At 44.0% G+C, this 27925-nt stretch overlaps 1 protein-coding gene across 1 annotated transcript in view; it reads right to left on the bottom strand.

Annotated features, from left to right (window-relative positions):
- Positions 1-25529, bottom strand: part of STON2 (stonin 2) — a 113346-nt gene extending 87817 nt beyond the window's left edge. The window contains exon 1 of the mRNA XM_054567188.1: positions 25421-25529. The gene's annotated coding sequence lies outside the window, so the exon portion shown is untranslated. The remainder of the gene's footprint in view (positions 1-25420) is intronic.
- Positions 25530-27925: the final 2396 nt, after the last annotated feature.

The raw sequence follows: 27925 nt of genomic DNA, 5'->3' as shown, positions 1-27925 counted from the left end.
TAGGCCCAAGCCTGGCAAAACAAATTTATTACAGAGAACTCTCTATCATAATCCTGTGAAATGGATTCTAGGTATTCACCATGATACGGCCACATCATCCAATAAGCCACCAGACGCCAGACCTTGAGGAGTGCTGTGCCAGCAGCTGGCAACCACAGAGGTACCCAATAATTGTGAGGTTAAGTTCACACTGGAATTGGCTTCTCTTTAAAAACCTCGCCCCATTTTTAGAATGTGAATCATAAAATAAGGCTTAGAATCACCACAAATGAGCAGTGACTCAGTACTCGTAGCAGAACTGACCAAGAGACACTAAAAACTTTATTGACGGCTCCGGGTTGCCATTTCAGAGAAGCTTCTTGCTTTGTATCCCTTACACACTAAAATTTGGGGATGTTGAATGCAGTTGGCTGATAGGATGAGAGTCACAGAAATAGATTTGTCTTCTGTCCTTCCTGTCGCACACATTCATGAGCCCTGTGTGTCTGGAAATGCACCAGGCACCCTTTGAGATAGTGGCTCTTAAGCAGTCTGCAGCCTAGCTGGGGAAGTGAAGGTACACAGAAGAGCAAACCCAAGAAATCAGGAATAACTGCCTGTTGGAGGACACACTAGAAATGCTGGTTGTCACTGAGAGATCTGAAGGGCTGGAAGCTTAGGGGTCTGGGCAGGTTTCTTGGATTTGAAGGACATTCTTGGTTTTGGACATCTGGAAGGGAAGAGTAAGGACCCTGGGACAGAGGATTGGCATAAGTGAAGATTAAGAATGAGACCTTTATGGGGCCTGTTTCTAGGCCAGTGAAAAGATCCGTCTGATGAGAGCTGAGCTCTCTACTGAGGAAATGTGGGGACAAAGGATTGGTGGCCTTAACAGCTGAGAAGAGGAATTCAGTGGGACAGGGGAAGATGCGGAAGGTTTAAGAGTAGAGAGTGACTCAGGTAGTGTGCCCAGGGGAGATGAACTTTCCTCAGACTCTACAGAGCAGGAGCTTGGTGATGGAAGCTATTGGCCACAACAGGACCTCAGCGTGTCCCAAAAGTCGGGGGTCAGCATCATCAGCAACATGTCCTGGGTACTCTGTGCTGTGCCCATTCAGGGCCTGAGGGTTAAGAGAAGAACAGGATAGCATCACTGGCCTCAAGTAGCTTATAGTAGATTTCAGGGAGGTATGACAGCAACATAAAACAATAACAATAGGCTTGCTAAACTATTGATAGGTTATCCATCAAAACACTAAATGGCAGAGAGTAAGAGCTTTAAAAGACTACTAAGGGTCTGAGCAGTTGGGGGTCATGAGCTATACCATAAACGGGAGGGGCAAAGATGTCTTAAGGGGGGAACAGGAATGGTCCAGCTGGCAGTTTATCTGAAGAGGGCGGGAGTGGTGCTGGGTACAGTGGGAAGGGAGCGGTCAGAACAGTGACAGCTCTGAATTTCAGAATGAGTTTGAACCCTTGAAACTACCCTTTCCGTTTCCACTGCCAAAACTGGTTCATTCCCTTGCCTCTCTCATTCAGTTCATCACCAGCCTCCGACCAATCTCCCGGCCTTCAGCATTGTCCCTTCGAACCTGCTACGCAAACTACTGTGCCAGGGTGGTGGCCTTCAAACCTGAAAATGCCCCTGCCATGGTTCATCTTAAAAACACTCCAATGCCTCCTCACAGCCATAGACTCCTCTCCACTTTATGTTGGCCAGAGCCTGTTTCTGTTGCTTACAACCAAGAACTCTGCTATGTGATACCTTTCCTTGACTCCCAGTCATCCCACTTGCCCCTTACCCCTCCTGTCCTCTGTACGCTGATGGTTTCTTACCTACACTCATTTCTCAGATTATGATAAACTTTTGTGGATGTGGCTATCTGCCAATTAGCACGTGAGCTCCCTGAGGAAAGGAACTGAGACTTTTTCTTGTGGATGCTCCCAACCCTTAGAATAGGGTCTGGAATTTTGTAAATGTTTGTGGAATTAACGGTTGAATTGAATGAATGAATGAATGAATGAACAAATGAACTTGTTTTACCATGTAGTAGGTAGCATGTTTCTCTTTGATCTAAAACTGTGCTGTCCAATTCCAATACAGTAGTGACTAGCCACAACTATTGAAATGTGGCTCACCCAAATTGAGTTGTTCTTTAAGTTTAAAATACATAACCATTTTCAAAGAGTAGAGAAGTGTGTAAAATATCTATTTAATAATTTTTTATTGATTACATGTTAAAATGATATTTTAGAGATATTGGGTCAAATAAAATATATTACTAAAGTTAATTAACCAGTTTCTCTTAACTTTTTCTTTTTTAAAAAAACTATTTTATTTTTTAATTTATTTTTAGAGAGAGGTGAAGGGAAGGACAAAGAGAGGGAGAGAGACATCAATGTGTGGTTGCCTCGCGCATGTCCCCCAACTGGGGACCTGGCCCACAACCCAGTCATATGCCCTGGCTGGGAATCGAACTGGCGACCCTTTGCTTTGCAATCAGGAGCTCAATCCACTGAGCCACACCAGCCAGGGCGACTCTTAACTTTTTCTTAATGGGGCAACTAAAAAATTTAAAATGATACATATATGTCTTGCACTATATTTCCATTGGACAACATTGCTCTAAAGAAAGTCCATTTTTTATTTCAAGCTTGTTGTTGAAGGATAATTTTGAATAAACAGAATTTGATGTTGACTCTTTTTTTCCTTTAGTGTTTCATCTTTGGTCTCTATTGTTTCTGATAAAGAGTTGTTCGTAAGAGTTGTTCTTATTTCTGCATTACGATGTTTCTTTTCTCTGCTTTCAAGATTATATCTTTGATTTTCAGCAATTAACTATGGTATGTGTGGGTGCAGTATTTTTATAACTCATCCTACTGGAAGTTTGTGTAGTATTTTCAATCTGTACATCAATTTTTTCATTAAATTTGGAAAAATTTCCTCAAATGCTTTTCTCCCCCTTTCTCACTCTCTTTTCCTGTTTGTCTGCCTTCAAGATCATTTATTCTTCCTTCCGTCATCTTCCTTCTCCTCTTAAGTTCATCCTGTGAATCCCTCTTCTTAAACTTTTCCATTCTAGAATTTTTCTTTTGATTATTTTATAGTTTCTATTTCTCTATTGAAATGCTCTATAAATTCACTTATTATGACAATTTTTCCCCTTAGCTCTTTGGACATATTTATAATAGCTACTTTAAAGGCTTTGCCTGACACATCCAATATATGAGCCATTTGGGGGTTATAGTTTCTATTGACAATTTTTTTTTTACTGTGTAATATTTTCTTATTTCTTTTCATATCTAATAATAGTTAGTGATACACTGAAGACTCTCTGCATTTAATCTTCCTCTGCAGGGATTTGGCTTTTGCCAGTAGTCAATATGCCTGTTCACCTTGATCTTTTGTAGGCTTGGTCTTCTACTTTGGTGGGCGGATTTGTGAAAACCGAAGATGTTTCCAAAGCCCCTCTAACTATTGCAGAGCTCAATTCCCAAACTCAGTCTCCCCTGAAGATCTCAATAGCCCTTGTTACTAGGCTTTCTCAGAGTGGGCTTATAGTACGCCTTATTCTACAGTAGGGATCGGCAAACTAGAGGCACAACCTAAGCCTGGTCTTCTGCCTTTTTTTGTAAATAAAGTTATATTGGAACAAAACTAAGTTCATTCATTTACATATTGTCGGTGGCTGCCTTTGCTCTACAATAGCAAATTGAGTAGTTGTAACAGATGCTCTATGTCTCCCAGGACCTAAAATAATTACTATCTAGCCCTTATTAAAAAAAAAAAAAAAAGTTACCTCCCTGACCAGTGTGGCTCAGTTGGTTAGGCACCTTCTCACAAACCAAAGGGTCACTGGTTTGATTCCCAGTCAGGGCACATGCCTAGGTTGCAGGTTTAGTTCCCCAGTTGGGCCATGTACAGAAGGCAACCAATCAATGTTTTTCTCTCTCACATTGATGTTTCTATCACCTGCTTTCTCCCTCCATTCTACTCTCTCTCTAGAAAAAATTACAAACCCTGTTCATCAAAAGCACAGACTTCACCCCTAACACACAGACTTTCTGTGTGTTTTCTGGACATTTGAGATGTTAACAAGGTTTTCTGAATGCTTGAGATATTAATAAGGTGTTTCTACTGTGACTGGGCTGAACTGCCAATGTCCGCCAGGATTGCTTGATCTCCTGTGTCTCTGTCCCATTTTCAATCGCGAAGATACCACTTTTGGTGAATCTCATATGGTTTCAGTCCATGCATGTGTACTCCAGCCCAATTAAGGATTCCTGGGTACGCCCAGGCACACCTCTGTTCCTCCTCTCCCCCGCAACTCTCTCCTTTCTAGGGCCCCTGCTCTACAGGTTCCAGACGTTTTAGCTGCCCCAGGCTCTGAGCTATCTGAGCTATCTCTCTATCTTAGCAGGACTTGCTGTGAGCAGGCTCCATCAGACAATGCTGCAGTCAGGAAGCTGTTCCCTGGAAGGGAGCTGAGATGATCGCTGGCCTTAAAATGTTGTGCTTTCTGTTGATCAAGACCCAAAAAGAGTTACTCCATACATGTTATCCAGTTTTGTGACTGTTTACTACAGAAGGACTGGTTTGTTGCCAGTCATAGCCAGAATTGGAAGTCCTCTCTTAAAACCTTCTTTTCTGACTTATGTTCATTTTTAAAAAGAAAAAAAAAAAGATCAGATCCTCTAAATTAGGGTGATTTTATACTGATATCCTGAAAATATTAATTGGGAGTTCTATAGAACGTTCATAAATCATATCATATGAAAAGGAAAGGAGGGTTTCATATAGCCATATGGATTAATCCCATCCCTTCAGAACTGGGACAATGCTTTATTTTGTATTATCCTATGTAATACACAAAATGTTTTGGTTAGTGATCCAAAAGGAGTTTTTTAAATCTGAGAATTTAGCCATCTTTGCCTTATATCTCTTTGTCCTATGTAGTCAACGAGACAACTACTTTGAAAATTTCTGTATCTATTTCCTGGGTTTTGAGGCTATTGGGCAAACACAATTCAACTGTCTGTTCAGAGTTTATACAGAAACATCTTAAACTATACCTAAAATTAGATCCCAGTGCCAAGTCCAAATCCTAAAGTAAGGCCGCAGCCAGCTTTTTCCTGATCAAGAACAAGCACCTAAATGTCAAAAGGAAAACTGGGATGAAAGGAAGAATGGGGACAATGAAACTGCATGGATCCTATGTATTTCTCCAGAGTTTTCTTCAAAACCAGACATTCAACAAACTTAGTATCTATTATGCACTCAGAATTGGGCATGGTACAATGACACAAAATAGTATTAAGCATGGCTTTAGACTCTGAGACCTTTGTCACAGTGGGTTACAGAAATCATAAAAGTTTAATCAAGAAGTTAAAGTAACCATGTGACTTGCTTCATTAATTCGCAGAATAAACAGGAGCCTGGAAGGCCCTATTACCCTATGGCAAAGACCTAAATCAGATTAAGGACTTGGAACACCACCCTCTTCCTCTTCCTTCCACATTCATTTCCCTCATGAAAAAAGTTCATGTTAACAGAACCTGGACAGAATTCACTGGAGAACAGATACATACTCACACATGTGCCTGGGCGCACACACACATTTTAATCAACAGGTGCTCTGATGTTCCTGAAAGGGAAAAATTGAGTGGCCCTGGTTGTTTGTTTTTCCTATCTTTTTACCATTTTTTTTTGTTTAAATATTCTTTTTTCAAAAATAAAAAAAGACTGACCACTCTTCTTCTGTTGGAAATTGGTGAGTAGAGTGAACACCGCAGCCTCAAGTAAAACATATATGAGGAAGAACTCCAAAGGGAACATATGCTGTATATCAACGATAGTCAGTATCTACCCATGATTCTCCATGTAGTGACTCTCTCCTAATTTTCTTTCAGTCACATACAGCAGAATCCCCTGTCCCTAGATGTCTATTCTTGCTCCCTCTAAAGTCACAGTACCTGTGTGTTTATGCATGCACACACATGTATAAATACATATGTGTATAAATAAATATATGTGTAAATGCACACATATGGGTATATCCCAAGGTTATAATTATAAATATTCTATTGTGTGATTTTTTTCCTTCAAAGTAAACAATCCTGACAGCTATGCTATCCAACAACTCCATGGCTCCACATTCACAGTGAAGGATCTCAGTGACACTTAGCTTGAAAAACAGGTTATGTCTGACCTTTGGTACATTCCTGAGGCAGTAATCCTGAATGCTATCCCCAGGTACCTGAACAGAGTGTCATATTCAATGAATGACCATGGTAGAAGCTTTAAAATAGGCAGAACATAACACTCTCCAGTACTTGAACTCTTAGAAGTTACTCGCTTACTCCATCCTGGTAAACTCATCTTGGCTTACTTCAGTTTCATATCTGGAATTGGGATGCTAAGAGTTTGCCTGTATGAAGGTAGAGAGTTGGTGTGGATACTTTCTTTTCATCTATATTTTAAAGTCATGAGTGTATCACTTTGAATGGTCCATCATGACACTGTCAATTTCCTCGGAGACTACAGAAGATTTGTGGGTCCCAATGGTAGCCATATTTCCTGGACATAACCCTAAGACTTTCCAAGAACCTTAACGAAACATTATTATTGTACTTCATTCAAGCTGAGGTGCCATATATTGTAAAATGCATCTAATTTTGGAGAGTATAAAATATGTATATACACACATATAGTTCTTAGAATCAATGAAATACATTCTTATTTTTATACCAAATACTTAACAAAATTATAATTAGTATATATTTCCAGGATATCAAAATTTGGGGGTTAAAGATGCATTTTTTTTTACTTTTTCTTTTTTGCATTTCTCTTTAAACATGATGCATTTGGGATGCTTATGAGACATTAAGTTAGATGTCAACTAAGCAGCTGGACCGAGGAGTCCGGAGCTCAAGGCTGGCAATACGAACTGGGAAGTCATCATTATACAGAATGGATCTGGTCATCTAGGGAGACTGCAGCAAAAGAGTGAGTGGCCAATGTACTCACACAGGTGTCTGGTCCCTGTTGGGGCCGCACTCGCTATGAGGCTCCATTCAAATCCCAGGACCTTCTTACTCCAAATGGACAGAAAAAGGAAGAGATCCCTAGTTAGGAAGTGTTACCATGTTCTGCCCGCCAATCCAAGGGCACACAGTAGGCAGAGGTCCTGAACCAAGAAGGCCATTCTGGATCAGGCCACTTGGAAACAAGAAGAGTTTGAAATGGTGCTTTTCTCCATGAGATTCATTGAATCTCAGGCTTGAAAAAAATGAACATGCTGCTAAAAAACTCAGTATAGACAAGAGCAAATATGCTAGGTGATAAGATAATCGGTAGGAATGGGGAAGGTACCAGTCATGCCATAACAAGGACAGGAATTTCCTAAAACTACAGGCAATTTTATAATTCTGAGTAATTACTAAATGCGATAATGTGGGTGAGACTGCTCTGTAGATTGCAGGACATTATTCGTAAAACAAAGTCTTCACATTGTTGTCAATCAAGTAGCAGAATGTGGAAAGGGATAGGGCCCTGATAACAAAATTAGGTGCTTTGGAGACTCTCCTGGGGCTCGGAATCTACCTCTGTGACCAATCAGAAAAGCAAAGGCACAGGGAACGGAAGCAGCTGGAGTAGCTCTGGCTTTATTAACAATGATGTCCGCAGACTTCCCTCCCTCCCCACACTTGGCCCCAAGCACTATGCATGTGCGGGTGCACTTTGTCATTACATAGATGAGGCATGTCATCGCCTTTGCTCCCCCCATCAACCTTGTGAGGTAGGTACTATTAGTAACATCATTATTTTAAGGTGACAAAAGCTGAGGCCAGAGAGGTTAAGTAATACTTGATCAAAGCCAGAGAACTGATTGTGGGTGGGAGGTGGGAGTGGGTGGGGCAGGGAAAAGTGGTGGTGGGAAAATGGAGACAACTGTACTTGAACAACAATAAAAAAAAGAGAGAGAGAGAGAAAAAAAGCCAGAGAACTAATAAATGGTAGTGCTGGGATTCCACCCAAAATCATTCTGACTTTGGAGACTGTTTTAGAACAATTCATTGACTCATTAATTCAACCAGCTAGCAGGGGTAAGTGGCTACATTGTGCTAAGCCCTGACTGCGCTAGATGTAGGGATTGAGAAATAGATAATACAGAATCCAGAAAGACCAATTAGCCTCATACTCAGGAAGGACTTTAAATATTATTAAAAATGAAAGTACACATTTGGTCACAGGAATATACAAAAAGGATTGAAAGATGTGCCTCCCACAAGCTTAAATTCACGCCCCATTACCAAACTGCTCTGCATAGAGAGTTCAATGAATATCATTTACAACTCTGATAGTTATCTTGTGTGTGAGTATACATTAAAGATTTTGGTTTGGTTAAATGCAACGATACAAAAAAGATACAGACTATTTTTCTAATCTCACCTCAGAAAAAAATCATATGATCATCTAACAGATGTAATGAAAGCATATGACAAAATTTAACATCAATTTATGATAAAAATTCTCAACGAAGTATGTATAGAGGGAATATACCTCAACATAATAAAGGCCACATGTGACAAATTCACAACTAACATCATACTCAATGGTGAAAAGCTCAAAACTTTTCCTCTAAGATAGGGACCAAGATAGGGATTATTTCTATTTCAATTAACTACTTTTATTTAAGATAGTCTTAGGCAGAGCAATCAGACAAGAAAAAGAAATAAAAGGCATCCAAATAAAAAAGGTATAAGTAAAACTGTCACCATTTACAGATGACATTATACAGAAAACCCTAAAGATCACAGCAAAAAGCAAAACAAAACAAAACAAAAAATAAACAAATACTATTAGAACTAATAAATGAATTCAGTAAAGTTGCCAGATTAAAAAAAATTAATGTACAGAAACTTACTGCATTTCTACATGTTAATGATGAATGATCAGAAGGAAAAATTAAGAAAACAATTCCATTTCTAGCAGAATCAAAAAGAATAAAATACCTAGGAACACATTTAACCAAGGAGGTAAAAAAAGTGTACTCCAAAAACTGTAAGACATGAAAGAAAGAAACTGAGGAGAGCACAAATAAATAGAAGGATATACCATGTTCATGGATTAGAAGGATTAGTATCATTGATATATCCGTAGTACCCAAAGCAAACTACAGATTTAATGCAATCCCTGTCAAAATACCCATGTCATTCTTCTCAGAAGTAGAACAAATAATCCTAAAGTTCATATTAAACCACAAAAGACTCTGAATAGCCAAAGCAACCTTGAAAAAGAATAAAATATTTGAGTTATCAAGCTCCCTGATTTCAAACTATACTACAGAATTTCTTTAGTTCTTAATATACTGGGAACCTCAGAAAAGTGAAGGAACAGCTACCTCCATCACCTCTAAGGGGCCCTGAAATTGAATGACAACATAGTTCACTGTAGAGAATGACCAAAGGTCACAGGAGTGGGGTGGAGGAGCCCAGGGAGGCTCCGGGAAGCGGACCAGCACACCGATTCAGAGCACCATGCTTGACCAGTGAATCAGGTCAAGTCCCTCGCCGCTGTTAAGTGTCATTATGGGAATAGCTCTTAAACTCACCAAACCTGAATCTTACCTAATAGTTTCAGGGGTTCCTGTTAGGATGAGAAAAATGCTGCATGGAAGACTTTTAGCACAGTGAATAATAAGTGCTCCATTATTGTTATCTATTACCATTACTATTTCTATTTAAAAAGTATGAGTAGGAGTTAGCCCGGTAAGAAACAAGGCAAGGACTAGCTGATTTCATTACTGTGGTCACGGCATTCAGGAAGTGAAAGTGGAGAAAAGGACATCTTAGAAATTTGGAGGAAAAGAAATAGTAGTGTGAGCGTCAGCCTGAGGCAGGCAACGGCCTACCTGGCTGGATGCCACGCATCAGTTAGCCTGGAAATGCCTTGCGAGAGAAGTTCCCGGAGGCAGCGACGCCACGCTGGGCTACTTCGGGACCCCATTTGTATGGTCCTCAATGTGAGCAACGTCCCTGCGGTGCATACTGCCACACCAGTGCAGCTGAAGGCAGCAGCCTGCCTGGAGGGGTGCTCCAAGGACCCCTGAACGGCAGATATCGTTGCTCTAGGCACCAGCCAAGGTGGCCCATGGCTGATGTATCCGGTCATCTGCGTTGTTTCAGTAAATGGCCGGCAGCAGTGTGACCGGCACTGTCACCTACCCCTTTGGGCCATATGGAAGCCATATCTAAAGGAGTTCAGTTGTGACAAGAGAGCCTGCCACCATCCCAATTATTCAGGACAGCTGCAGGAACATGAAACTCATTTGAGAAGCTCCTGCCCTATAACAAGAGTAACACGGATTACAGGAAAACAGAGTGCTAGGCCACAGACCTCAAGCTTGGTGGGTGGCTCTACTATAAAGTTAGCTCAATGTAGATTTGTCTAGAAAACACAGAGCTTTATTCTCCCATCCTGCCTTCTTTCGAAGAAATACAACTTTCCTCCTGGGTTGAATTGCCAATGCCCCTAAACTCTTTCCCTGCCATTTCAGTCTTCAGAATCCCTCCGTCCCAGAGCCCTTACCTGCACTCCATCCCCTCACACCCAACACTCGCACAGCTCTGCACGGCACAACTCCAGGGGGCGCCCCTCACATCGGACGGAATGGGAATGTACCTCCTGAGCTGCGCCACTCAGCAGACCGGCAACAACACACACTCTCCCATCCCTCCACCCACACTTCGGAAGAAGGAGGATAATGTCAAATGTTCAGGGAAAAACCTTGACTGGGGAAGAAAATGAAAGTAAATGCCTATCGCTGTAAGAATCTCTGAGCTTATTCTTCATTCATCAGAACAAAAGAAACAACGGTGCTAGGGAACAGCAATTAACCCTGGGTCCCAGTAAACATCCGAAAGAATTAACCGGGTGTGGGGATGGAAAGTAAGTTTTAATTTGGGAAATGCCGAGATTCAAGGACTGAGGAAAAGGGGGGGGGGGGGGAGTATAGAATACGGAGATTTGGGGTCTAATTAGAGGTAAAAGCGAGCAGTAAAAAGTTAGATTTTAGAGTCACACACACACACACAAGGATGATATATGAAGCCAAGAGAGTGAATAGGTTATCAGTAGAGGAAGTGAAATGATAGACTAAAGACAGAGCACACCACAGAAGAGGGGAAGTGAGAAGGGAAAGGGGGGAGGGCAAAGTGACAGAGCCAGACAGAAAAACGGAGAAAAACCAGACACCTCCGGGGTCACCAAAGCAAGAGAGAATTTTCAAGGTAGGTTACTCTAGTAACGAGATGTTATGGGGGCGTGGACAGTCGGTGCTGACCCTTAACGTTAACTAGAGCATTAGCTCCTCGAGGGATGCCCATGCCCGCTCTCGAGGTATCGCCAGAGGTCAGAGCCAGCGACCCAGAAGGAAAGCAGCAGGCATCCGTGAAACAGAGTAAAGCAGCAAGACTGGAAACTTAATGGCAAGGAGTTAATAATAGACAGTTTAAAGTTTCGTGAATATTAGTACAGCTTTGTAAAAGAAGGCAAATAATGACCTGCGTACTCAATGTTAATCCTGATCACAGCTTCTATGGGGAAGGACTTTTCTATTTGCCGGGCACAAACTGAACTCACCTCAGAGGAGGGGTGAGAAGTTATTTGCTGGGGACTGCCCTGCCACAAACTCTCCGAATGACCACAGCAACATTCCAAAATCTTATTCTTTAGTGTCCACAATTTATTAATTTGGGATTGATATACACACGTTTGCAAATATGTTGAAAATACCTAAAAGAGGGGAAATAGACTTGATTTGTCTCGAGCCCTATGTTGTTTTCACATGTTACCCAACAAAATAAAATACTTAGCAAGTAACCACTACTTCCATAAAAGCTTTTTATCATGCATTTATTGAACGTCACTTATAGCTTGGCGTGTTCTAGTGAAATTCCAGGAACAGAGAGAGGACCAAGACCCAGGCCCTGCCTTGGAGAGGGAGAGGAGCAAAAACACAGACAACCACAACAGTGTGCTCAGGGCTACCCCAGGAAAACCCAACAGTGCCATTAGCACACGGAGGACTGACGCGTAGCCCAGTCTTGGGGTCAGTGAAGGTAATACCTGGGCAGGGGCTTGAAAGATGAACAGAAATTAATTGGGGACAGGGAAACAGGACATTCTAAGCTAACAGTATGATGTCTATAAGAAAAAACAGGACAACACAATAGTCAATTAGAGGATGCCATTTTACTTCGCCATGTTTAAAGAGTTGTGAACATGCAAAACCGTTGTTTCTTACCTAAAAGTGTGTGCAACAGATACCCCTGACTCTTACGTTCATCCCCAGACTTCCCTGAGCATCACCCATCACTGATGCCAATGCCGGGAGTATATATAAGAGACAGGGTAGGATAGAGACTTAAGAGTAAGTAAGGTACAGTGTAAGGGGAACACAGGGCTAAGAAATGAGGTTCAAGTTCACAGATGGCCTGAGATACAGTGTTAAGATTGGAGAAGAGGGAAGGGATGGAAAATGCAGAGCCGGAAAGAGGATGTGTGTTTTGTGCATGACCAGGAAGCTTGAAGTGTAATAGTTTTTTATAAAGCCCCCACTCAAAACAACTGTAACAAATTGTACCAGGTTCCTACAAAGACTAGGAGATGAAGGAATGCACGGTTGTGCTTTCCGAATGATGACTAATTCAGTTTGACTGAAGCAATGAGCTGGAAAGATAGCAGTAAGACAGGAGGCTGGGAAGGTTAGGAGTCAGAGCAGACAGACTTCGTAGGCTATGCCAAGAAGGTTGAGCTTTGTCATAAAGACTGTATTAAGGAGATCAATTAAACAATTTTAGATGAGGACATAACATGTATTTTAGAAAGAGCATTAGGAAAATAATGAGGAAGGGGACTGCAAGGTGGGAAGACCAGTTGGTAAATATAATGATCAGGCACCACAAGATGAGGGATAAAGGCGGGTGGGGGGGCACGATATTTTTCATGAGCCATTCAAGATGTAGGGTCATCAACAGTAGGGATAAAGTCTGTTTGGGGCTCATTGAGATTGAGGGAGTAGTGATGCGGTGGGTAGATGACAAAGATCCTTGGAAAACTGGATAGATTTTAGTGCCGTTCACCAAGATAAGGACTTCAGGAGAAAGAATGGTTGAGGGGTGGTAGGGATATGATGAGTTAAGTTGTAGACCCAGAGAGTATGCTGGGCCTGTAGGAGTTGTCTATGGGGCCTATTAAATAGGCAAGTAGAGAGCTCAGAAGAGAGATACATGTTGCTAGTTCAGATTGGCCGGTGATTAGTGGTTGTGAGTTTGGATTAGGTTACCCAGAGAGAATGTATAATATGAGAAGAAAGAAGAACCAAGTGTGGGAAGGTCAACCTTTACGTGCTGGGCACAGGATAAACGGGTGCTCGGAAGTCCAGTGTGAACGCCTTCTGTTATCATCATGGAGACCTGGGCCAAATTCGGCCCTCATCACAGGGAAAATTTCCCTGGCTTGGTTAGAACCCAGAGGGAGACCAGGTAAAAGAGCTCTTAGTGTTCAGTTCCATAGTGAACTCTTCAGATAACACAGGGTTAAAGGAGCTCTGCTTCAGTTCAAGGACAGCAGACAGAAAGGAGAATAGGAAGCATTGGGCAGAAGTGCTGGGGTTGTGCATTTCTGGATTTCCGGCACTTGAAGAAGTGAAACCTTTTGCACCTTTCTGCAGCATGGGCTTCTGTGGACGCCCCTAGGATGTTTTCCACAGTCATCCTGACGCCTCCGCTGCACACACGTGTCATCCATCAGGAAGAGTTCTCTAGTTAGGGCCATGGCCAAGACGCATAGCTCAAACTTGACCAACTCCCCCTAGAGCTGGTTCTTAATCTTTTTGGAAAATGTGTGATACTCTGGACCTCTTTGAGATATAATTTAAGCCAGAGGCCCTCCTCTCTGGGAAAATATACATACATACAACATTATTTATAATAATTTTAGGTTCTTCACAGATGCCTTTCCCAAAGTCTCTTGGTGAATCTCCTGGGGACTTCTGGACTCCCTGTTAAAAGCTCCACCCTAGAACAATTTCTCTAGTTCATGTCACTTTCAGATCCTTCAAAACAAAACAGAATCATCTGGGAGGAGCAGAGCAGAAGGAAGCCAGGGACTGTGGCTTCTCCTGACCCTGAACTGATAATTCCTTATTTCCATTTTCAGTAATGCAGGGGATATCTCCTTCCCTTTTCAAAGAATCCCTTCCTCCTGCCCTCCCCCAACAAAACAGACACACAGCAAAAAATCCAAACAACCCAGCCAGATACGCAAACACCACAGTGGGCCTCAGGGCCGCAGCAAGAGCAGGATCCAGCTGATCTGGACGTTATCCTCATGAAGCGGGCCCCTCGCAAACAAGTAACATCCCAAGTTTGTGTCTACTGACTGAAGGCAGGGCACGTGGGCGTCTCCAACAGCCAGAGACAGCAGCCAGGAACAGAGATACACTGGGTGGGCTTGGCACAGCGTGAGAGTCAAATAAATATGTGTTGACTGAAGGCTGGCTCTGCTTTCACAGAGCAGGGTCTTGGGTTTGATGGGTGACAGGCACTGTTGACACTGGGTACTTCTTTATGGATTGCAAATTAGAGAGCAGATGTTAGGAAGTGTTACAACTTGTGGGGCAAAATAGTCCAAGCTTTAGTAAATAATGTGAGCAACTCAGCACCTTTAAATAGTGACAATTCACCCATCTGTGCATGCCTAGTGTATTTCCTTCTTTTAAATTTATTTTTCTGATATGTATATACACATTTGAATTATAAAAGGTATATGCTCTCATTAAGGAAAATTTAGAAAGTACACAAAAGTGTAACCACTGGTGCACTTGAAATGATCTGATTTCTAAAAATTCCCCAGTACCTTACGTACCCCTGCAGCTTCCCAGGGGCAATCCTATTGTTCAAGGGGGAGGCGTTCCTTTTTGGCGGGGGGGCGGGGGGGGGTGTCACCACAGACAAATGGGACAGGATCCTCTGACCTTGTGACTCCCTGGGCTCTCACCTCATGGTCAAGAATTATTTGTTCTATTGTTTTTTCCAAGCTGATGGAAATTTCCCACAGTTTACACCTATTCTCTTTACTTTCTTGACCTGAAAGTCCAGAGAGAATATCATTGGACGCTCTTTCCTATCAATTTGTCTGCTTGCGTATTTCCAATGTTTTCTTTCAGTCCTCACACCACCCACCTCCATCTGGATGAGGCTTCTCAAAAATTCTAGTAGGGATTGAGAAACCAACCACATCGTCACATATATATTTGGCCCCGCCGCCACTAATAGTAGTGTTTCTTCTGGTAGACGTCTCCCTGACAGTAACTCTTGCAAAACAGAAAAGCCACAAATTCAAAGCACATAAACCATAAATGCAAACACAGCAGACATACTAAGTAGAAAACTGAGACACAAGACATCAGAATTTGAGTGTTCCTGTCTCTGGATTCTTCTTTAGTTTTGAGAGAAAGACTTTTTAAAAAAAATAGATTCAGAATCACATTATTTGCTGAGTGAAACTGACTGTCTTAGATGCATTTTTCCAACCAAGGATAAAACTTGAATTTAAAGCAACGGGGGAGCACCCTGGCTGGTGTAGTCCAGTTGGTTGGATCATCACCCCATAAACGGAAACGTCTTGGTTTGGTTCCTGGTCGGGGCACCTATGAGAGCCAAGTAATCGATATTTCTCTCCCTCGCTCTCTCCCTCCCTTCCTGTCTCTCTAAAATCAATAGGCATGTCCTCAAGTAAGGATAAAAATAAAAAGTAAAAAATATAGCAGCAGGGGAGTATCAGTTAGTTTATTAGAAAAGAGGGAGACCTTCCTACCGGCTCACCGTGGCGGATGTAATATTGGAACACTCTCGCTGCCAGGGATATCCATGTTTTCTGCACTTCCGTTTTCAGGGCACTGAATGCTGTGCCTCTGTGACTCATGTACCGGTTGCCACATCCACAAGGCGGGCTTGACCTCTGGATGTCGTGTTTCAATTACAGAGAAAGCATAAGCTGGCATATGTGTGTGGAATTTCTTACAGTATCTCCTTGACCTCAGTCTTTTATTTTTAATAAAAGGAAGGAAAATAGTAGCAGTACAGGCTGAAATAAAATGTGGTTTCCAGTTCAGGGAAAACTTGAAGGGCTATAAAATGTGTCAGCTGTCACCGCCCCTCACTTCCCACACACTGGCATGAGCTGTGAGAGTTTTACAGTGATAAACGGGGAACCGCGTCCCATCATTACCACGGCCGCAGTCCCTGAGCTCTCCCACCTGTGAAATGGGCATTTTTACTACCAGTTCCCATCTCAAGATAAGGAAACTGACACTCAGAGAGAAAGTAGCTTAGGAAGAGGTCAAATGGTATCTGACCTTTGTCTCTTGACTAGAGTCTAAACATTACAGAGCTCAAATGATAAACTATCCAAAAAGCAGCACAAACATCTCCACACTTCATTTTACACCGGCGAAGAGAGGAAAGAACAAACTAGAACTGGCTTGACGTGCCCCTGGAGCAGCCCCAGGACTCCACTTCCCCATCTCCTTTCCTCCTTCCCAGCTGCAGGTCACGTCCATAGATAAGATCCCCGCACGGGTGGTTCCAGCCCTGACTCCTCGCTTGTCTTTGAGGATACCCCCTGAACACTCACTTCCACGTTTAACAGGCCTCTCACACTTAACACATCAAACCTGAACTAGTACTTTCCCCTCCCCCCAAAACTACTCCCCACCCAAGATGAAGGTAGTGCTATCTTTCTAGTAGCGCTGGTCAAACATGCCAGGTCATCCTGGACTTCCCTCTTCCTCTTACACTGTTTCTCTCGTGTTCATTTTACAAAAAGGCAGTTTACAAAGGTATTTCTCACATGATTCTTTAAAATGGCAAGTTTCCTAATAGTGTAACAACTATGAATGATACCACGTGGGTACTAGACTTTTCAGGGCAGGAGGGGATCACTTTGTAACTTATGTAAGTCTAACTGCTATGCTGTATACCTGAAACTCATATAATATTGAATGTCAACTGTAACTGGAAAAATTAAAATAAATAAAATAGCAAATTCCCCTAGCAGACTTAGTAATATTCTATTTGCATGGAAGGCATCATGAGGACTTTTACTGAAGCAATTAGGTGAACTTCAACTCTCATGACAACAGTGTACCTACATACAATGATCGCTTACCTATTTATTTTTATGTGTTATTTGATAAACACCAGGTAGCATTTCTATCTCCAGATATTGATCTCATAGTGCCTTACAACTCATTTAACTAAATACCTCATATAATCCTCATAAGATCTCTGTGAAGTAGGTACTATTAGTATCCCATTGATTTAGATAAAGAAACTGAGGCAGGGAGGTTAAATAATACCCAAGACCAAACAATCCGAACCCAGACATTGTGGCTCCCAAATCTGTGCTCTGAATTAACCATTTTGGCATGCTCCATCTACAAGATTTACGCTCCCCGGTAAGTGAATAAATGAACCTACAGTCTTATCTGGCTTTTAGTTACTTATTTTTTTATCCTCACCCAAGGACCTTTTTTTCACTGCTTTTAGAAACAGAGAGACATAGATGCGAGAGGGAAACAATGATCAGTAGCCTTCTCATATGAGTCCTGACTGGGGATGGAACCCACAACCCAGGGATGTGCCCTGGCTAGGAAGTGAACCCATGACCTTCGGTCTACAGGACAACGTTCCGACCAACTGAGCCACCCGGCAAAGGCTTGTCTAGCTTTCTTATGGCCAGGACCCACTTCTGCCAAGTGCCCAACCAGGATTGGATACACATTCCCTGTCTTCTTCACAGCAAAGTGGCAACCAGATGACAAGGGATCAAAGCCTCCGGCCCCATGAGCGCTGTGCTATTACCAGCCAAGTCACCCAGCTGAATCTAATATGTGAAAGCAAATGACTCTGACTCCTTGGAACGGCCTCCCCAAGGCCCACTCAGGGGCCAGGAACTGAACACCAACCAAGAACACAGCACGTGGACTCCAGGGCCCTGAAGCGTGACAGATGGCGCAGCTGCAGAAGGCGCAGCCCCCATGTGCCAATTAGGCTGACGATGAGTGACTGAGACATGCTGAGTTTTACTCAAACAGATCCCCACTCCCCAACTCATGTTTATAACAAAAATATTAAGGAGGAAGAGATACAGCAAAGAAGAGAAGGAAGTGCGCTTCAACTGCCCTGACGGTGTGAATGGACAGCAAAAAGAAGGACCATTCTCCCTCCGCCAGGGTTTCTGTGGGTGTGGCTCAAGTGGACAGAGCCTGTTAACTCTTGAGAGCACTTTTCCTTTTCCAGCTAGAGGAGTGACTAGGAGCACAGCTGCCAGAGCTAAGAGATCAGAAGAGGGGTTCAAAGCCTAGGTCCATCACAACTTTTGACAAATCACTGAAGTCCAGCCTCTGTTTGTTTCCTTTGTAAAACGAAACACTACTCTCCCAAACCCTACAGAGCTGAGGAGGAAATTAAGTGAGACAATATAGTGTATAAACTGCTAGCAGAGGACTTGGAACATAGTAAAATTCAATGAATGGTGGCTATTAATAGTGACTGTGATCATTTCAATAATAAAAATTTTTCACACCCTTCAACTGTTCAGAGTTTAAAGTCAAGGGAAATGTAGGGACAAGGATTGATGTAGAAAAATTAATACTTTATGTTTGGCAAGTGCAGGAAGATACACAGGCAAAACTGTATTTCTGATGGCTGTGGGTTGCCACAATAGACAACATTTAAACGATGTAAAATTGAAGAAGCTCACCATCTATGGAGCCCCGCAGCCTTATCCACTTAACCATGATATAATTTCTCGCTCTCAAAAGCTGAAGTCAGGAAAGACAGAAAAATACATTCAGTTTCTAAAGGAAACAGAGAAATAAAGTCTGTTTTCATTTAAAACATCTCACTTTTCTTTTTTTTTTTTTTAAGTCATTAGCTAACTTCAAAAGGAAGGCAGCCAACGGAATGATTCTATCAAGATGGGAGGGTCTAGCGTCTCACTTCAAAGTTCAGGCCGACTCAAAGCCACGGACAGCCCTTCTATATTGGCTGGCATTTGGCATGTAAGGTGCTGACAATTCATTCCGATGGCGTGCGTGCACAGACCCACAGCTCTGAGATGGTACCTTCTTTCAAGGGAAGCCACGGTTAAGCCTGAAGGGGAAAGGTGTCATTATCTCACCCGTAACATAAAAGTAAGGAGGGCCTTCTGGAGTTTTGGAGCTGAGGGTTTCCAGGGTGTAGGATGTAGAGAGAGAAAATCCCAACTAGAGTTCAGGGGCCCTGACTTCTCAGGGCCACTCTCCCTCCCACCCTATGGAGATCTGTGAAGCAACTTACACTGGACACCACACATGTCAGAAAGGTGGGACCAGTGGATGTAGAAGAGCCAGGGGACTCCTGCATGACTTTAAACAAGTCACCTGACCTTCCCAAGTCACTTGGCAAGTAGAAAGATACCCACTGCCTGCCAGTCTGACAGAGTTTATGATGGGATTAGATTTTACTTTTACCGAGGCTTGACATCCTTAGCTCTGAAGTTCACTCCTATTAATAAAATGAACACGTGAAGAAGGTCAAACTAGAGTCCAGGGTTACTCATCTGCTAATGAATCCCCCAAAGGTTTCATTTGTCAGGAGGTGATGTAAGCCAGCAGACTATTCCAATTGGGTGGTCAGCTGGCAGTCAAGAAAGGAAGACTTTAAGAAGCTCGGGCCTCCCTTCTCCTCTCCTGTTCCACATGTCTAGTCACAGACCTGGAACAAGCCCGTGCTGACCCTCAGAGCCACAGCAAACTGGGGTCCATTCCCTAAAGCGCTTTGCTCCACCCGAACCTTACGTTAGCCTCCAGTCCAGTGTGACTTCACCTCCATGAACCTTCCCAGCCCAGCACAGCCTAAGAAAGAGTCCCTGTCTCTGAATCCATAGCACAGTGGTGTGCCCTTTGATGATTTGCCTACTGTTGGCCATGCTGTTATTTAACTGTTAGTAATTTTGCATAAATATTATGCCATTCCTCTCTCAGATTAGAGGTTGTTTCAGAAGACTAAGCATTATATTTCTCCGAATTCCCCATAGCACCTTCCTCAGAGCCTTGCACCCAGAAGACACTCGATGCCATTCGCATGAAGCCACCTTCCAAAGATTTTACTGGGCCATTAACTATCTGCAAAGCAGCTTCCCACTGCTCATTGTGACTACATATCACAGAGAACACTGACCATCTCTTGACTGTTAGTGAGGCCCCCTGAGAGCGCAAGTCCAGGTTAATATGGAGCCAGTTGGGATGACAGAGGTATACACAGTGAACAGAAAATTCAAGGGACTTGGAGTTTTCATCCCCACCCTTTCATTACCTCTCTATACAATCCTGGCCAACTGTTTCTACGTCATCGCATTTCAGGAAAACAGCTATAGCACGAAAAACCTTCCTCCTGAAATTGCCAGAGATGGAAAAAAATACATGATAGTTATTTGTTCAATATAGACATATAGAAAGGATACCATTTATCTGGTGACTTGATATATATATTTCTTACATATCAAATTGCGGGATAAATGCTACCCAACAGGGAATTGCAACACTTTCTGATGACTGTGTTCAGCATGTTTAATCCCTCGTGGCTAGTGTTGGAGTCCTTTCCCTCACTGCCTCTCTCTCCTGTCTAGAGTTGTAGTTGCTGCATCTTTTAAAACTTTTCAGACTAAGTTTCCTGGAGACCTGAGATTGGGGGACCATGGTCGTTCACTGCAGAACTGATTAAAAGAAGGTACCACTAAGGCCAAGCCTGAAGGAGGAGGAAAAACATCATGCAAAATTACCCCCAGAGGGAAACAGGCATGTGATCAAGAGAGTGGGCCTCAGGCCTCCGGCACAGCTATCTCACCCACCTCTGGAGGTATGCAGAGTGCTACGGAATTTTCCTGCCTCAAAGTGCACACCTTTAAGGTGTTATTTCTCTGTCAAATCTCAACAGGAAAAGGCTCTTTTCAAATCTTGTTCATTTCATTTTACAGCTTGGGCCCACCAAGACATGCCTTATTTTATACAAATTTAACATGCATAGAATTTCTAGTATATTCTATCCACACTCCAATATTCCAATTTGCACTCACCCCACCATGAAACAAATGATGTTTCAAGCTGCTAACTGGCCCTCAAAATAATGTTGACCCTCAAAGTATTTCATGCATTCACATGGTGTCTGCTGGGCAGGCATATCACTGATTATCTGTGCCCTCGTAGAGTTCAAACTTTTGCCACAGCCAGGATTGAGAAGAATACAGTAAAAAGGAAACAAATCCTCACTATGTTTTATTTCTTGTGTCATGTTGCACACACCAACATATTTTCTCCTTAACGTTCATTCTTGGAATGCTCTCTCATTACAGAAGTGGTGAGTCACAGTTAAGAGAATTGTTGGGACTTGTTCCATCCATTGGTATCCGCTAAACCAAGGAAGACCGTGGTTTCTCATGGAATTATTTATCCTGGGGGTGTTGATCACGATTTGCATAATCACATGGTACACATGTTGATTCAGGAAGGTGACCCCAAGTGAAGTGAGAAATTCCTTAGTCTGACTTTCTCAATATTCAGCCAAAAGTCCACCCAGTGGGCTAACCCAGCCCCAGAAATTAACACAAGGACGGCAACAAGTGTGATGGGTCAGGACTGGAATACACTGACAGGCTCGGGTGTATTCCAGGCGAAAGGGTGTGCGCCCAGTGACAGCATGGGGAGTCAGGGCAGAATGACAAAGGGAGGGGATGAAAGCAGCACTTGTCCTCTTCTTGTATTCAAAGTCCATGAATTCAAGCTTTTTTTCATTTCCTCACTATGAGAATTGCATTTGAAATTTAATATGCTCCTAGTGACTGTCACTCTTACCACACTGCTCATTGCTGGAGACGGCCTTCAGCAAATGTGCCCCATGGGATGCTGGGACCTTCCAGACTTTTTCCTCCTTCCACTAGGCCCTTCTATTCAGGTCTTTCCCTCTGCCATGTCTTAATTTCTCCTTTTAGTTCTGTAGTTTTCACAGTGTGGCCTCTGGACCAGCAGCATCGGCATCACCTGAGCACTTCTCAGAAATGCGAGTTCCCAGGCCCACAAGAGACCCACTGATTCAGAAGCTCTAGGGGTGAGGCCCCGGTGACTGTGCTTTCGCTCAGGTGATCCTACAGGTGATTCTGATGCACAGTAAAGTTAGTGAACTGCTGGCTTTAGATAATATTACAAAAGAGTGACTCTCAGATGAGAGAACATGTGCATTTTCGGAGAGGACTTGTAAACAAGACAAGCCACTCGAGTGCCAACTGAGTCATTTTCCAGCAGTGGAATCAGAAGTCATGTGACAATGAGAGACAGGAGGCAGCTGTATTAGTTCGGGCCCTCATCATCTTGGCCCTCTAGTCCCACCCGCTTCAATCTCACCACATTGCCACTAGAGATACTCCACCTTCAAATCTGATGTTGATACCCAATTAAAACCCTTCGGTGGTTGCTCCCCGCCCCTAAGATACAGTCCCAATCCCCTAGCAAAAGACCCAGGCCTTTCATCATCTGCCTCTAGGCCACTTCCCCGGCCTTGTTTTTCTTCTGCACTTTCCCTCCTACTTGGCCACATCTTACTGTCTGCAGGAGGTTTATATTTTCCCATACCACTGACAGGAGCTTTGGCCATGTGACTGACTTTGGCCAATAGCAAAAAAGCTGAAGTGCCATCTGCTTCTGAGCAGACATTAAGTGTTGTATTTGCTCTGCCCTGTGCTCTTTTTTTCCCTTTACCATAAGTGAGGTATCATCCCAGAAAGAAGCTGGTTTTTAAGCCTCAGTGGGTCGCAGAGTGAAAACAGATCAGAAACACAAACATAATTGATCTACGTCGCACATGCAGCATAAGTGAGAAATAAACTTTGGCTGTCATAAGCCACTGAGATTTGGGGGTTACCGTTCAGCCTAAACTCACTATTGGAGCATTTTTGATCTCCCATATCCTCTCTGCTTGCAATGTCTTCTCTCCTCAGCTACCCTCCCTTCCAAACCCACCTGCCTCTTGTCTGCACAAGAGACCGGCTCATCATTCTATGCTCAGTTCAGGTGTTATTCCCTCAATCAAGTCTTTTTTTCCTTTCCCAGGTCTAAAGGATCACCTCTACCTTTAAGACCTCCTCTGGATACCACAGACCTGTAACTATGTCCCTGGAGCTACACGTAAGGTTTTCCATTCCTTAAAACAACTCCTCTTTAAAATAAATAAACAAACAAATAAATAAATAAATATGAGCCTTCATTTCACAGAATGGGAGCCTTTGATGCAGAGCAGCAACCTTGTCCTGGTTCCCGGGCTGTCGGCCACAGAGACAGTGTTCTCACCAGGTGCAGGTCTGTCCTGCACTAAGCACTCGTCCCCGGCCCCCCTCCCTCCCTCCCTCTCTCCCTCCTCCCACAGCAAGCGTTCCAATCCTCCCACTCTAGTAAAGGAGTAAAAAAAGTCTTAACAACTGAAAGGGCTGTTGAATTAATTTGACACCTGAAAGATTTGCATCTGAAAGTGGGCTTCCTACCCCCTGAGAAGATAATCACTTTCTCTCCGTGGATGTTTTTATTCTTACGGCTCCTGGGAAAGGTCCCAGAGACCCTAGAGAACAGGGCCAGTTTGTGCCTTTCCAAGCCATGGGGGCAGTGTGGCGTGATAAGACAAGGAGATTCCCACTTCCAGGGCTCTAGGAGCCTTTGGGAAGGAAGGTTCCTTTGGGTCTGTCACAGGGTAGGAGGCTAGGTAGCAGAGGGTTCAGAATTCCAAGTGTCCACTACATATTGATATTTCCGGTTTTAAGAAGAAAAACGAATGGCACCAAATGTTTATTTGCTCTTCAGGTTAAACAAGAAAAGGAAAGTGACACAGTGGCAAAGCACTGAACCAGACCACCCAGGTCAGACATGTGAAAACCCGCCTAAAGTGGCAACTGCAATTTAGACTTCCAGGAGCTGCTGGCATTTTGTTGTGTGGTTGGGCTTTGTTTTTTCTCTCTTCCTCCTTTACTTGTTTGTTTAAGGGAGGAGAAGAAAGTAGAAGAATCTTCCAATCCCCCCCAACCCCAGATCAGCCATACTAATGAAAGACAAGCACTCAACAAAGTACTACGATATTCTCTTCATGCAGCATTCATACCAATTTTTTCAAGGGTTACAAAGGTTTTCTAAGACACTAGTTGGAATCCATTTATCTCACTATTCTAATAGAGCAAGTTTTTACCCCTCAAGGGATACATTACCTTTGAATGATACCATCAGAAACATTAATAGCATGTTTTCTCTTCAAGTGTAGAAAGCTATTCAGAGCTTCAAATGGTCGCTGGGCCAGTTTGGACTCCTCTGATTTGCTCTTTAAAAGACCATCCATTCCATATAGTATGTAAATAATAAGAGCCAGCAATAATTGAGTATTTAGCGCAGTGCTCTGTGCTTTTCAGGCATTGCCTCATTTACTCCTCAAAACAACGCTATCAGGCGGGTGCAATCATTGCCGCCTTACAGATCAGGAGAGTGAGGCTCAGAGAGCCTGAAGGACCTGCCTAGGGGAAAGAGACAGGCAGGGGCCAGCAGCTGCCCAAGACCACAGTTAATGATTCACTCACATCCTTCAGGCAGCTCCTTTTAGTAAGAGCTGCCACACAAACACGCACGCACGCACGCACGCACACACACACACACACTGTACACACTGTACACACTCGCTCACCCACTCACTCACTCCCAAACACACTCTCATCTTCAACTCTTTATCCCAGCCAGAGGCGGGTGTCCGGCAAATTGCTTGGCAACCCGCGGAGGAAACTCCATCCAAACCCGGGGTCCGCCGGGTCCAGGACGCCTCTGGGCGCTGTCCAGCGGGCAGCGCGCCTGAGAGTCCTGGCTGGGGTCCTGTCTCCAAACACCCCAAAGGTGGGGAGGAAAGCCAAGGCCGAGATTTCAGGCGTTGGGGGGCGGGGGGAGGTAGGCACCCTCCCCAGGGCCACTTGTTGTCGTCTCCCCGCTTGGGACAACGAAAACGTCCTGGGGACCCAGATCTTGGGTAAGGCACGCGTTGGCAAATAGTGTCTGAGTACAAGGGTCGCAGGTGTCTTCTCACACCCCCGCCCGCCTTAGACAGACTCACCTCCCCTCCTCCCACTCCTGGACGCCCGCGGCGTGTGGAAATGTCGCGCCTCCCGGGGACTCGGGACGAAGCAGGCACAGGCGCGAGGGGCTCGTGCAGTAGGGGCGGCGCTAGGACCTCGCGGCCGGCCCGCCCCCTGCCCGCTCCACCTGCGGGGCCCCTTTCTCCCCGGCACGCCCGCCCTCCCTTTGCTGGGCGCGGTTACCGGTGACGCCGCCCGCAGGGTCCCGAGTTTCTGCCGGAAGGTCGCCGAGGCAAAGCCGGCTGGGCTGGTCCGGGGATCCACTCCGGCCCGCGCTGCTCTTCGCCGCGCTCGCTCCGGATCGCAGCGCCGCGGCTGGCTCGCCACTCGGGGCGCTGCTCCCGCCGCTCCGGATTGGCTGCAGCGCCCAAGCCGCGCCCTCATTGGGCGGCCCAGGGCCCGGGCGGTGGGGTGCGCCCCGCGCCTGCGAGACCTACTCCCCGTGCCCTGGCGCCGCAGGCTCGCACCCGCTGCACGGTGGGTCGGGATCCAGACGCTGAACCCCTTAGCGCCGGCTGGCGCCGCCGTCCAGACGAGGAGGGGAGAGGAAAGCATCCCTGCGAGTAGCACGGGGGTGGCAGGGAGTGGGGATCGCCTTGGAGTCTCTCCCACACCGCTTGCCAATGCCAGACGGTGGCTATAGTTGCTTCTCTGGCCTCATTCCCACGTGGGGTTTTGACTACCTGTTCATTTTGATACTTTGACTCTAAAAGGCGTAGGACGCAGGACAGTGGCTTGTAAATAATGGGTTCCAAATTGCGTTTGTGGACTCAGGTGAGGCTGAATGATGTTGATGGTGATAACAACAACTCTAACATGTCCTTGGCGCAAACTATTTGCCGCGGGCAATTTTCCAAGTGCTTCACATGCATTAATCCACAAATACAGGAAAGAGCAGCCATAAGGATGTCCGTATGTCCCGTGGAAAATGTGGACGAACGACATCAGTTCTGAGTATGGAGAGATTTTCATCTGGAAGACAAACTTAGTCACTCCATGCTGCAGTAGAGAGGTTCAAATTAGAGTGAAGAGAGATTATAAGGAGTTAAAATTGTCCACACCTTCCATTTCTTCTTCCACAATCTTTAGTCCTCCAGACGTTTTCTCCCAGGCTCTGCCTGGTAAAGAGAAAAATAAGCTCTGGTTGGAAGATGTGTTATTCTGCCTTAATCAGCTCTCTCTTAAATGTACACAAGATGAAATTGTGCAACCGATTTAGAAAAAAAAAGTTTGACTGTTCCTCAGTTAAACATGGAGGTACCATACAACTGAATAATTCCCCTCCTAGGTGTATGTTCAATAGAATTAAAAACTTTTGTCCCCACACTAACTTATACATAAGTGTTCACAACAGCATCATTCAGAATAGGTGAAAAATGTAAATACCCCAAAGGTCCATCCACTGATGAATGGATAAATAAAATGTGGTATATCCACACAATGGAATATTATTCAGCCATAAAAAGGAATGAATACTGATACATGCTACAATATGGATGAACCTTGGAAATATTATGATTAGTGAAAGAAGCCAGACACAAAAGGATGCATATAGTATGATCCCATTTAGCTGAAACAACCACAATAGCTAAGTGCTTAAAGACAGAAAGCAGGTTGGTGGTTGCCAGAGGATGGGTGTGGAGAAAACAGGCAGTGACTGGTTTAATGGATATGGAGTTTCCTTTTGGAGCGAAGCAAATGTTGTGGAATGACCTTGTGGTTATGGTTACACAACTTAGTGAACTGTTAAAAAAAAAAACAAACCTGCTGAATTGTTTTAAAAATTGCATACAGCCTGTATTCTGAGAGTACGGAAGCCATCATTGAAGAAGGGCACGTTAGTTAAATCCTAAAGTGTAGTAGCTAAAAGTATGGAAGTATGAAGGGAAAGAGAACCTATACAAAGCAGTTGCAAGTTGCCTTGTCTCCCCTCACGCTCCCACCTTCAGCAACCCAGAGGGAGTCCCTCCTTAGATTCGTATTGTCCCATTGAAGAGTGCATGGTGATGGCAATGTTCTGTATCTGAGCTACTCCATATGGAAGCCACTAGGCACATGGGACTCTTAAACACTCAAAATGTAGTTAGTGCAATGGAAGAACTGAATTTTAAATTGTCCTTATGTTTAAACAGTCGCACGTGGCCAGCGAGTTCTCCACCTGCAGAGTAGCTTTTGCTGGGTTAGGACTAGAGCCATCTTAATCGGCAGCGTGAAAAAATGCTGCAGCGTGGAGGAGCGGGACCGTCGATGTCTTTACGGCCCGCAGCCCCGCTCAGGCCTGCGTCCACTAGAAGTCCTTCAGGAGGACCTCGCTGCTCCCACGCTTCTCCTTTCTATGAACTCAGTGCACTTCAGTCAGTAATACAGTGTTTAGTTTTGTCTTTATGGCAAGGTGCTCCCATTCCACAAATATTTATAGACCAAGCATTTTGTGGAATTCTTAGAAGAAAAAGGAGTGCAGACGATGTCAGCCAAATTCCAAAGGGCTGGTCTTGACAAGGCTGAAAAGAAGAAGAAACAAGAGAATTTCCTTGCAAGGACTTGACTCCTTCCCTGCTCCCCTCCAAATGTCCCCTCTCGCACACCATATAAACGCTTCCGAGTGGGAAATCTTGCTGGTAAGACGCTGCTGTGATATTGAATCTTTATTTAGATTTCCTGTTTCCAGCTCAAGTCTTTTACTGTCCT

Source organism: Pteronotus mesoamericanus, unplaced genomic scaffold (assembly GCF_021234165.1).
Source record: "Pteronotus mesoamericanus isolate MK-2021 breed Mesoamerican mustached bat unplaced genomic scaffold, CSHL_Meso_final contig_182, whole genome shotgun sequence".
Taxonomy (NCBI): Eukaryota; Metazoa; Chordata; class Mammalia; order Chiroptera; family Mormoopidae; genus Pteronotus; species Pteronotus mesoamericanus.
Note: the sequence above shows the minus strand (reverse complement) of the source record. Positions and strands in the feature narration are given on the sequence as shown.